We start from the raw sequence: 12500 nt of genomic DNA, 5'->3' as shown, positions 1-12500 counted from the left end.
GAATATTTTAAAAGTAACAATTTAGTTTCAACCCAATTTTGAGTTTTCATGAATTTGTGAAAAGTAACGGTTTGCTTTCTACTCGGATTTTTGTTTTCATGGATATTTGAAAAATAACTATTTCCTTTCAACACAAATTTGAGTTTTCATGTATGGAATATATCGGTTTGCCTTCAACCCAGACTTGAGTTTTATGAACATTGGAAAAATAACGGTTTGCTTTCAACCCAGATTTGAGTTTTCATGAATATTTGGAAACATATCTATTGTTAATCTGGTGAAATTAAAGTCAAGTAATGGGAGAGGAATAATAAGAAAATTTTCATCCCGGGCCAAGTGGATCAAGCGAACGAAGTGAAACCAGGCTTCGTTTATCTTTAGGTGGAGAGAGAGAAGGAGAGAGATGAGAGAGAGAGAGAGATGAGGAGAGAGAGAGACGAGAGATGGAGGAGAGAGAGAGAGAGAAATTAAACATCTGTTATTAGATCTGTTTTTAAAATATATATTATGTAATATATAATACAAAAAAATAACCTCAAGAAAACTTACATGCCAAAATTCAGATGAAAAGGTTAAGTTATATGATGCTAACAGAATGAAAGCGTAGGATGGTGAATATATCGAACAATAGATAAAGGTCATGCTTTATCTAAACGATTTTGTATTATCCGCGCGTGCGTGCACACACACACAAACATGCGCACATTATATATATATATATATATATATATATATATATATATATATATATATATATATATATATATATATATATAAGCGAATACCACAGGAAAATAATAGTCAGAAATCCAAGCGCAATTGGAGATAAAGTTCTCAGGTACAAAACAAGATCAAGAATACCAGATGGTTAATTGTCAAAAGGGTAAAAATTAAAAGAGATAATACAGGATTATCGGATATCACACGGTCACAAACCTAACCGAAACTACAACGTATCTTTACAGTCCAAAACATGTAAAAACTGAATATATTAATTTTGTTGCTTATATTTATCTACAACTTTTTTCATAATGAAAGCATCAAGTTTAAATAAACCAAGACTTAAATTTAGAACATATCTATTATTTGACTTGATGAAATAAGATTCAATGATATTCCTTTTAACTGTGTCATTACATGGGATTACGGCTCTTGCTTGACTCCAGTTAATAGGATGGTCTAAATCTCTCATATGTACGAATAATGCATTCGATATTTGCCCAGTTCTCACAGAATATTGATGTTGCTTGAGACGTTGTGAAAGAGATTTACCGGTCTGTCCGTAATAGACTTTATCACACTTTTTGCAAGGAATTTCATATATGCAGCCTGGACGATCTTTAGGAGAATTTTAGAATGTTATGCTTACCAACTTCAAGTTTGTCATTAGTGGAATACAATGTTTTTCTAGCTCTTTTCCATGCCACATCTATAAAAGTCCTTGGGTATTTAAGTTTCAATGCAATATCATAAATAGTTTTAATTTCAGCGTCAGTAAACTGCGGGCTACAGACACGTAAAGCCCTTAAAAACATTCCAGAAAAAACAGAGAATTTAACATTTTGATGGTGATTGGAGTAGTAATGAACAAAAGAGGCAATGTTAGTTGATTTTCGAAAGACTGAAAAGGTGAAATTTCTATCATTTCTATGGACAGTTACATCAAGAAAATTCAAATTACAATTTCTTTCTACCTCTACAATAAATTTACTGTAGATAGTGACCCCCAACAAGGTTCGGGGGTCGTTAGGAATGACATTTCTTGGGGGTCTTTATCTAATATTGGACTAATTGTGGGTCACTATCTAAGAAAGATCTGAAAACATTTGTAAGAGTATGAATATCTGCCAAGTAACGTATGAACTCGATCCATTAATTTCAGAAGAAATATGTTGTGTGCCCACCCTGTTTTTTCCGTCAGTCAAGTGTGAATATTTGGTTGCCAAATGACTGTACGTTCGTTTGTTCTATCACTTTAGCATATATATATATATATATATATATATATATATATATATATATATATATATATATATATATAAAGTTTCCATCGCCATATATCAGTCCTCTTGAAGATCTTTTAGATCACAAAACCAGTCAGGTTTCGTAGCCAGTGTTTCTTTTTCCTTATGGTACATTTGCATATATGTATGTATTATATCTATCTATCTATCTATCTATCTATCTATATATATATACTATATATATATGTATATATATATATATATATATATATATATATATATATATATATATATATATATATATATATATATATCTGTCTGTGAGTGTGTGTTTGTGTGAGTGTGTGTGTGTGTACTTTCCAGTTATATATCTTTCTATAATACGCTTTGTTAAAGTCAACTACACAGAAGACTAGCAAGTTGACATGAATAAGGACAGATAGGGGAAAAGATATTACTTTTAGATTCAGGCAAAGGTACAGATGAGGTGAAAGCAGATCGCAAATTTCACAATTTATAGGCGGAAATTGTAAGTTGAATTAATTAAACCAGCGAATGAATGCTAAAAAAAATTAATATAACCCAAACTTAGGACACTGAACTCGCCTTTAGTAAATAGCTTTACGCAATTAATGCATCGTACGCTGAAATAAACAAACAATTATCAAGATACATATGAATTTAATTAAAAATTCACTTCAGAATCTTTCAGTTCAGACTGAATACAATATCCAGAGTGGCGTTTAGATAACTTTGTTTTGCACTGTGATGTAGGGACACTTAATGCTTAGCTGTTAGTTTATTAGCAGTCACCCCTAGAATATCGTTTTCTACATAAGCTTCTGTATATAGAGAAAATGACCAGGCATAAATTACATGGGTGTTTAAAGTATTTATGGTTATATTTACTGGGTTTAAATAGTAAAGAAATGAATAACCAGCAGGACCATGCACCAAACCCTTTCAGCGTTATTGATCCTTAGTACTCGGCCCCAATGAAAGAAGGTTCCACAAATTAAACCGAACACCAACACTCATATAAATTACGCTGACCACCATATCTGCCTCCCTCGGTAAATAAATGCATAGGGCTTTCTGTAAGCCTATTGTGTTCTCGCTTTATGAAAAAGACCGACCAGTCAGAATGCATGAAATGCCCCAGATCTGTGTATAAGCCAGACAATTCTTATGGGAACTGTTGTAGTCTTAAATGTAGTATTCATTTCTCTGCAACTAAAGGTAGATGGTACCTTTACACTCGCGAAATTTGTCTGCATGTCCAGTTTATATATATATATATATATATATATATATATATATATATATATATATATATATATATATATATATATATGTATAACTGAATCACGAAAGTTAGGAACGTGATAAATCCATAAATAAAGATAAATGCCACGAAGGAAAAATAAACGAAGGAGTCTGCAAGATCTTTCGACTTAAAAGTCCTTTACTGAGCAGAATACTGACAAAAATACGAGAAAAGACAATACAAGAAGGTTCGTATAACTGACAGATAGGGATTATAAAGGGATTAGTACCTAGAATCCGACACACCTGGAAGATAAGAAACCTTCCCAAACAAGCATAAACATATGGTGCAATTAAAGGTTTAAGACAATCATCTCAGATACAATCTCCAGACAATTAAAGGATTATAGGTGACAGCTATTCGGAACCTGGTAAACAAAACCATATTCACAAAACATGACAGACATACATTACAATAAAATTTAATAACTCTAAGGCAACTGATTTTTATTTAAGTCAGTAACTATATCTTTGAGGTCATTCTTACAGATACAAGGGTCTAAATGAAAAAGGCCACGACTAACATTGAAATTACAATGAAAAGTAAGTTGTATTAAAGCAGATTCTAAAAGATTTCGTGATAAGACATCTCTTGATCGTGCAAATTACTGAACTGTCAATCCAATTAATTCGGTGGTTGTTTTCACTTAAATGAATAAATAATGCATTAGATTTTTGCCCAGTTTTTACAGAGTATTTATGCTGGCTTAGCCTTACTTCTAAGCCTTTGCTGGACTGTCCGAGATAGAATGAGGGACAATCCATACATGGAATTTTATATATTATGTTGTTACTTTCTCTGGGGTCATTTTTTGTTAACATTCTCTTTTTAGTGTTATTATAGGAAGAAACAAGGTTGACATTAAAAGCTTTTAACAATGGTTTAATGGTTTCAAATCCGTTAAAATAAGGCAAACTGAGAATGTTCTTAGAATTTTCTTTCTCTGTGTTATTTTCAGTATAAACTTTTTGTGGCTTTATTATAACAAATGTCTAATATATGTGAAGGATAGCATAAATCTTTCCCTATTTTTCTTATGTATTCAATTCTTGGCATTTATCTTTATATATATATATATATATATATATATATATATATATATATATATATATATATATATATATATATATATATATATACACCTTGCGGCCTGACGTTTAGCAGGTCTAAGGAAAAATGATCTTACACTGAATGAAGAGGAGACTGAAATAGTAACTTTTAACAATATCACATAGAACTGGGTGTGTTTCGGTTAAAAACCACTTGCCGTTAATATTTTACGGTTGTTTAACTTTATTTTACGCCATAAGATTTTCAGTGGTATGTTTTGATATGATATTTTTATTAACCATGCATTTATTACAGCGTGCGTATGCTTTACAATGTATAGAAATGTATGCCATAATATTTCATGCAGGTTATTTAAAAATAATGGGCAAGGAACACTTAATTTAAATATTATATGTAACAAGGCGCGTTATTTAATAGTCAGTAACAAATGTTTTTATACTCCTTTCTACTCTTTCATTATATATGCCATCCTCGAATGATACCTACCTATATTTACCCTTTATTGACTTTTGTCATATTTTTCTTCATTACGGCTTTCGTCAATTTTTCTTCAGTTTCTTCCCCTCCTTATGACATTTTTTTTCTTTTGCCTTATAAAATATTTTTGATCTTTACTGTTTTCTTCAGTATCTTCTGCATCTCTTGCCTTCTTGAATATTTTCCATCATTGTCCTCTCGTATAATATTTCTGTTCCTTGCTTTTTCCATAAAATTTCCTTTAATACTTCGTTCTTCGGCAATATTTCCCGTTTCTCCCTCTAGTCAAGTATTTCGCAGCATTACTGCCATCTTAACAGATATTTTCTGCATATATCTCATGCCTTCCTCCACAATATTTTCCCCCATTACTGCCTTCGTCAGTTATATTTTGACTTCACCAATTTTAATTTTTGCGTGACTCGCATTTCCCGTAATATTTTCCTTCATTAATGTATTCTTAGAAAAAATGAAAACAAAAAATTCTGCCTGATCTCCCTCTACAACATTCCCATCATTACTGCCTTCTTCGGTTATATTTTCTTGGTCTGTTGCTTTTTCCATAACTACAATCATCCTGATAACTTGTTCCCATCAGAGTTATTGCCATTTACGCTTCCCCCCCTCCCCCCCGCCCACCTTGACAGAATATTGTGGAGTTTTTGCCTGGTTCCATGATATTGTACACCATTAACTGTTGTACCATCTTAATTGAGCTCCTTGACTTCTTCTTCTATTATATATTCAGCTTCTTGAATTTGTATGATAATACTTGTCGTGAATGCCTCCATCTGTATATTGTTGATCAAGTCTTCCATTTTTGCTCTATATATATATTTTTTCAGTGTTGCCAGATTCCAGACGATTTCCACCTTTGCCGACGTATCCCATTATATTCTTCAGCTTTATTGCCTCCTCCCAAGATATTTTCGTATCTCACACCTCTTCGAGAGTTTGTAACGTTTTATATATTTTACTAAACCTATACAGACGTGCTGGAATATGGTGATAGCAGTCAAGTGCTTGGCCATTTCAGTGACAGCATATTTATTGTATATTTCTTACAATCTTCATATAATCACCATCTTGAATCTTACGTTCGTTTTTTTTTTTCATTGCGGTGATTTGCAAAAAAAAAGTTATATTGATATGGTTTTTTTCATATTGGTGACTTTGCATTATGCAGTGTTGTAAAGCTGTTAGTCTGAACACCTACTTGCTATGTTATGACCGTTAAAACTGTTATTTTGTTCCCGTTGAATCCTCAGGGAACCGAACGTCGTTCATTTTCTGTAAAACTAATAGCGACACTCTTAAGTTTTGAGACTGTGCTAGTGTTTAAAAAGTAGCACCGAAGCACTACTCTTGCTGTTTATGTATTTGTTATACGTGTTTGTGTTTATCTATATTTATTTACTATGTATTTTATTATTATGTGGGATTTACCAACCTTATAGGTAGATGTGTCTCAACCTGGAGATTATTATTATTATTATTTTTTTTTTTTGCTCTATCACAGTCTTCCAATTCGACTGGGTGGTATTTATAGTGTGGGGTTCCGGGTTGCATCCTGCCTCCTTAGGAGTCCATCACTTTTCTTACTATGTGCGCCGTTTCTAGGATCACACTCTTCTGCATGAGTCCTGGAGCTACTTCAGCGTCTAGTTTTTCTAGATTCCTTTTCAGGGATCTTGGGATCGTGCCTAGTGCTCCTATGATTATGGGTACAGTTTCCACTGGCATATCCCATATCCTTCTTATTTCTATTTTCAGATCTTGATACTTATCCATTTTTTTCCTCTCTTTTTCTTCAACTCTGGTGTCCCATGGTATTGCGACATCAATGAGTGATACTTTCTTCTTGACTTTGTCAATCAACATCACGTCTGGTCTATTTGCACGTATCACCCTATCTGTTCTGATACCATAGTCCCAGAGGATCTTTGCCTGATCTTTCTATCACTCCCTCAGGTTGGTGTTCGTACCACTTATTACTGCAAGGTAGCTGATGTTTCTTGTACAGGCTCCAATAGAGGGCTTTTGCCACTGAATCATGCCTCTTTTTGTACTGGTTTTGTGCAAGAGCCGGGCATTCGCTTGCTATGTGGTTTATGGTTTCATTTTTCGTATTGAACTTCCTACATATGGGAGAGATGTTATTTCCGTCTATCGTTCTTTGAACATATCTGGGTTCTTAGGCCGCCTGATCTTGTGCCGCTTTTATCATTCCTTCAGTTTCCTTCTTTAGCTCTCCCATCTGTAGCCATTGCCATGTGTCATCGCTGGCTAGTTCTTTAGTCTGTCTCATGTATTGTCCGTGCATTGGTTTGTTGTGCAGTCCCTCGTTCGTTTGCATTTCTCCTGTCTCTGTATATTTGTGGGTCTTCGTCTACTTTTATTAGTCCTTCTTCCCATGCACTCTTTAGCGACACGTCTTCACTGGTTTTCAGATATTGCCCCAGTGCTCTGTTCTTGATGTTGACGCAGTCCTCTATACTTAGTAGTCCTTTCCCTCCTTCCTTTCTTGTTATGTATAGTCTGTCCGTATTTGCTCTTGGGTGTAGTGCTTTGTGTATTGTCATATGTTTTCTGGTTTTCTGATCCATGCTGCGAAGTTCTGCCTTTGTCCATTCCACTATTCCTGCGCTGTATCTGATTACTGGCACTTGCCCATGTGTTTATGGCTTTTATCATATTATTATTATTATTATTATTATTATTATTATTATTATTATTATTATTATTATTATTGCTTTCTTCCAAAATATTTTCATCCTTACTTGCATTCCTCAGTTGACGTTTTCCCTTAATATTTCCTTCTAATTTCCTTTTTTCATCATTTCAAATTGTTCGGTTTTTTTATACGTAATATATCCTATCATGAATGTCTTTTACCCAGGTATTTACCACTTCCCTGTAAAGATTTTTTTTGCAGGATATAATCATAACTTGGTCCCTTATAGTTTTCTTCGGTATTGCCTCTCTCTATTTCATTTTCCTTCTTTCCCATTTTCTTTGGATTTTCAATGTTCTACATTGTTTCCCGAAGCTATAATGCATCCTCTGATCAACAAAGTTTTTCCAGCTTATCCAAAACAAGTATTTTTGGTTCCAACACTTATAAAATGACACTATACTGTACAGATTTCTGTTGGGCGATAAAACTGAACATTTTCCCTTTCACATTCTAAAATAAAAGTATTGATTTCATTATTTACAACGATTGAATTTCAGTTTACTCTAGAAAATATATATATTTTTTTGTGGTTATGACATAAACTAATATAACTTAGGTATTTACATATATAGCAAACAAAAGATTATTTACCATACCTAAGTGACCAGTATTTATTCGATTTTAGTGTTGCCAGGATTGTCTCTCTTGAAACAGAATAGTAATTTTCATATAATTCCTTCTATAACCTTTTACATTTCACAGGAAAAGTAATTTAAAATTGGTGCTGCATCGTTATAATGCTGGCAAATATATTAATCTCAAACCTTTTAGTTCATTTCGGGTGTCAATATTTAGCGAGCTTGTTGGTAAGCATGAATGAATGTTTCTTTTTTCAGTATTTATTTATTCAGCTTTGTTATTTCTCGTTTACCTCAATATTATTATTATCATTTTATTTTTTTATTATTATTTTCTTTTGCTCTATCAGTTCTCCAATTCGACTGGGTGGTATTTATAGTGTGGGGTTCCGGGTTGCCTCCTGCCTCCTTAGGAGTCCATCACTTTTCTTACTATGTGCGCCGCTTCTAGGATCACACTTTTGCAAGAGTCCTGGAACTACTTCAGCGTCTAGTTTTTCTAGATTCCTTTTCAGGGATCTTGGGATCGTGCCTAGTGTTCCTATGATTATGGGTACAGTTTCCACTGGCATATCCCATATCCTTCTTATTTCTATTTTCAGATCTTGATACTTATCCATTTTTTCCCTCTCTTTCTCTTCAACTCTGTTGTCCCATGGTATTGCGACATCAATGAGTGATACTTTCATCTTGACTTTGTCAATCAAACGTCACGTCTGGTCTATTTGCACGATCACCCACCCTATCCGTTCTGATACCATAGTCCCAGAGGATCTTTGCCTGATCGTTTTCTATCACTCCCTCAGGTTGGTGTTCGTACCACTTATTACTGCAAGGTAGCTGATGTTTCTTGCACAGGCTCCAGTGGAGGGCTTTTGCCACTGAATCATGCATCTATTTGTACTGGTTCTGTGCAAGTGCCGGGCATTCGCTTGCTATGTGGTTTATGGTTTCATTTTTCGTATTGCACTTCCTACATATGGGAGAGATGTTATTTCCGTCTATCGTTCTTTGAACATATCTAGTTCTTAGGGCCTGATCTTGTGCCGCTGTTATCATTCCTTCAGTTTCCTTCTTTAGCTCTCCCCTCTGTAGCCATTGCCATGTGTCATCGCTGGCTAGTTCTTTAGTCTGTCTTATGTATTGTTCGTGCATTGGTTTGTTGCGCTGTCCTCTGTTCTGTTTGTCATTCTCCTGTCTCTGTATATTGTGGGTCTTCGTCTACTTTTATTAGTCCTTCATTGCACTCCTCTTTAGCCACTCGTCTTCACTGGTTTTCAGATATTGCCCCAGTGCTCTGTTCTTGATGTTGACGCAGTCCTCTATACTTAGTAGTCCTATCCCTCCTTCCTTTCGTGTTATGTATAGTCTGTCCGTTTTTGCTCTTGGGTGTAGTGCTTTGTGTATTGTCATATGTTTCCTGGTTTTCTGATCTATGCTGCGGAGTTCTGCCTTCGTCCATTCCACTATTCCTGCGCTGTATCTGATTACTGGCACTGCCCATGTGTTTATGGCTTTTATCATATTTCCGGCGTTGAGTTTTGACTTTAGTATCGCCTTGATTCTCTGCATATATTCTTTCCTGATCGTGTCCTTCATCTCTTGGTGTTTTATATCCCCTCCTTCCATTATTCCTAGGTATTTGTATCCTGGCTCATCTATGTGTTTGATGTTGCTCCCATCTGGGAGCTTTATCCATTCAGTTCTCGTTACTTTGCCTTTTGGTATGTTGACTAAGGCGCATTTTTCTATTCCAAACTCCATCCTGATGTCCCCAGATACAATCCTTACAGTCTGGATTAGGGTATCTATTTCCTTGATGCTCTTACCATACAGCTTCATGTCGTCCATTAACATCAGATGGTTGATTCTGTTGCTTCTTTTCTTGAGTTGGTACCCGGCATCCATCTTCTGTAGTACTTTTGTCATGGGAATCATGGCTACTACGAAGAGTAGTGGGGACAGTGAGTCGCCCTGGAAGATCCCTCTCCTGATATTAACCTCTGCTAGTCTTATTCAGATAAGTATTGCATTGCATCTTCGCTTGGACTTTTGAGGGTCTAATTTCACAGCATCCTCAGGGAGGCTGTTCCACAACCCACTAGATCAGAACACTGTTTGCTTGCTGGCATCATCTGCAGATATCATTTTAAGCGCAGCATTTAACATTTTTTCAGAATATTCTGAAACCTTGAACCGACCAGCCGAATTTGCATCACGTTTCTGACGGTGTAGAATTTGATGCCCTTACGAACAAATAGTTTTACCGTCTCAGATTATCCCAAACGACTTATGAATAATAGATGTCTGTTATTACCGTTAATATCCTGCCGTATGTCACTGTTATTATCATTATTGCCTTTTATGAGGCATCATATTTATTACCGATGATGCCAACTTACAAGCCCCCAAATTCACCCACACCAAAACCTAAAGTTTAAAGATATCTTTAGTGGAATAGGTAATGAGCATAACAAAACACAAGCATGCAAATAGACTCGCCTGAATACATAATCTCCACCCGACTAATTTGCCATGATGTACTAGGAACAAGCAACGCACCGCGTGCATGCAAGCAGTATAATTTGTTGTGGCAGAATGGAGAGTCGACCTTGCCGACCATAAAGGCTTAAGGTGAGGTAACGTGAGAAAGCAGACGAGCAAACAAGATCTCTCTGCTTCCTCGTGCTTGTCATGCTTTCTCATGCATATTCAGAAGCGCATTTTGCGTGACTGATCGATTATTTGCTTGCTTGCAACAACTTTAAAGGGTTGCTGTTTCATATGCAGTAATAAAAAGAGTAAAGTTTGTGCAACTGAAAGGGAAATCTGTGTGATATTTGGCTTAAACTGGACAATAGAAGGGCTTCCAGGGATCTCGTATTTATTTGTATCCGTCACATTTAAATTAGGTTTGTTATTAATACCAACACAGACACACACACACCTGCATATGCTCGCACGCACCCACACACGCATACATACATGCACATACATATATTATATATATATATCTATATATACATATATATATATATATATATATATATATATATATATATATATATATATATATAATATATATATATATATATGTGTGCGTGTGTGTATATGTGTATTATATATATACATACATGCATACATACATGCATATAATAGTTTGTACGTATGAAGTATATGTATATTGTGTATGCTTTCTCTTCTCTTCAACAAAAAGGCGTTAGCTTTTGAAAATAAAAAAAAGGAGTAGCCACTGCCCCATTAAGCCATAAGCTGCTAAAATTAAGGAAGATTACCGGCCATAAAATTTCCACATCACTAGTTGTTTTAAACTCCGCGAAAAAAGCTTAATCAGCTACTTCTCTAACTCACCTCTATTGCGCGCAGTTTCCTCCTTTTTGTATATCAAAGTCATTTCCCCTCTCTCTCCTTTTTTTACTCCGTTTATCCAGAACCTACTAGGTCTCCCTTTCCTCTCAGCACATCCGAAATGTATAAATAATATGTAAAGGCATACAGCAGGGTCCAGAAAACATGTCAGAAAGGCCATATTTTATTAACATGACATGTTTCGCACATGTTCATTGTGTATCTTCAATCTGTAAATATAGCATAAACGTTTCATGTTAATAAACTATGGCCTTTTCATGTGCTTTGTGGACCCTGCTGTATGCTTTTATATATCTTCACCTGGAATCCGTGTATGTGTAATATATATATATATATATATATATATATATATATATATATATATATATATATATGTATAACTAAATCACGAAAGTTAGGAACGTGATAAATCCATAAATAAAGATATATGCCACTAAGGAAAATAAACAACGGAGTATCCGCGAGATCTTTCGACGTTCAAACGTCCTTTACTTAGCAGCTCAAGTAAAGGACGTTTGAACGTCGAAAGATCTCGCTGATACTCCGTTGTTTATTTTCCTTCGTGGCATATATATATATATATATATATATATATATATATATATATATATATATATATATATATATGTACACTTTGGAGCAACAAAGTGTACAGATGGATTAGACTGTTTTACACACACACACACACACACACACATATATATATATATATATATATATATATTATATATATATATATATATATGTGTGTGTGTGTGTGTGTGTGTATGTGTGTGTGTGTGTGTGTAAAACGGTCTACTCCATCTGTACACTTTGTTGCTCCTAAGAGATTCAAAGTCACTTAACAAACCTGTCAAGTAGACTGCTTACATCCAAACTTCCCTTTTTTTTTTTTAAATACACCGACCGATATCAGCCGGTCCGAAAAAAAAATTAAAGTAATTAAAAAAGCTATA

This window comes from Macrobrachium nipponense, chromosome 42 (assembly GCF_015104395.2).
Source record: "Macrobrachium nipponense isolate FS-2020 chromosome 42, ASM1510439v2, whole genome shotgun sequence".
Classification (NCBI taxonomy): Eukaryota; Metazoa; Arthropoda; class Malacostraca; order Decapoda; family Palaemonidae; genus Macrobrachium; species Macrobrachium nipponense.
The sequence above is the reverse complement of the archived record's forward strand: the minus strand, read 5'-3'. Positions refer to the sequence as shown.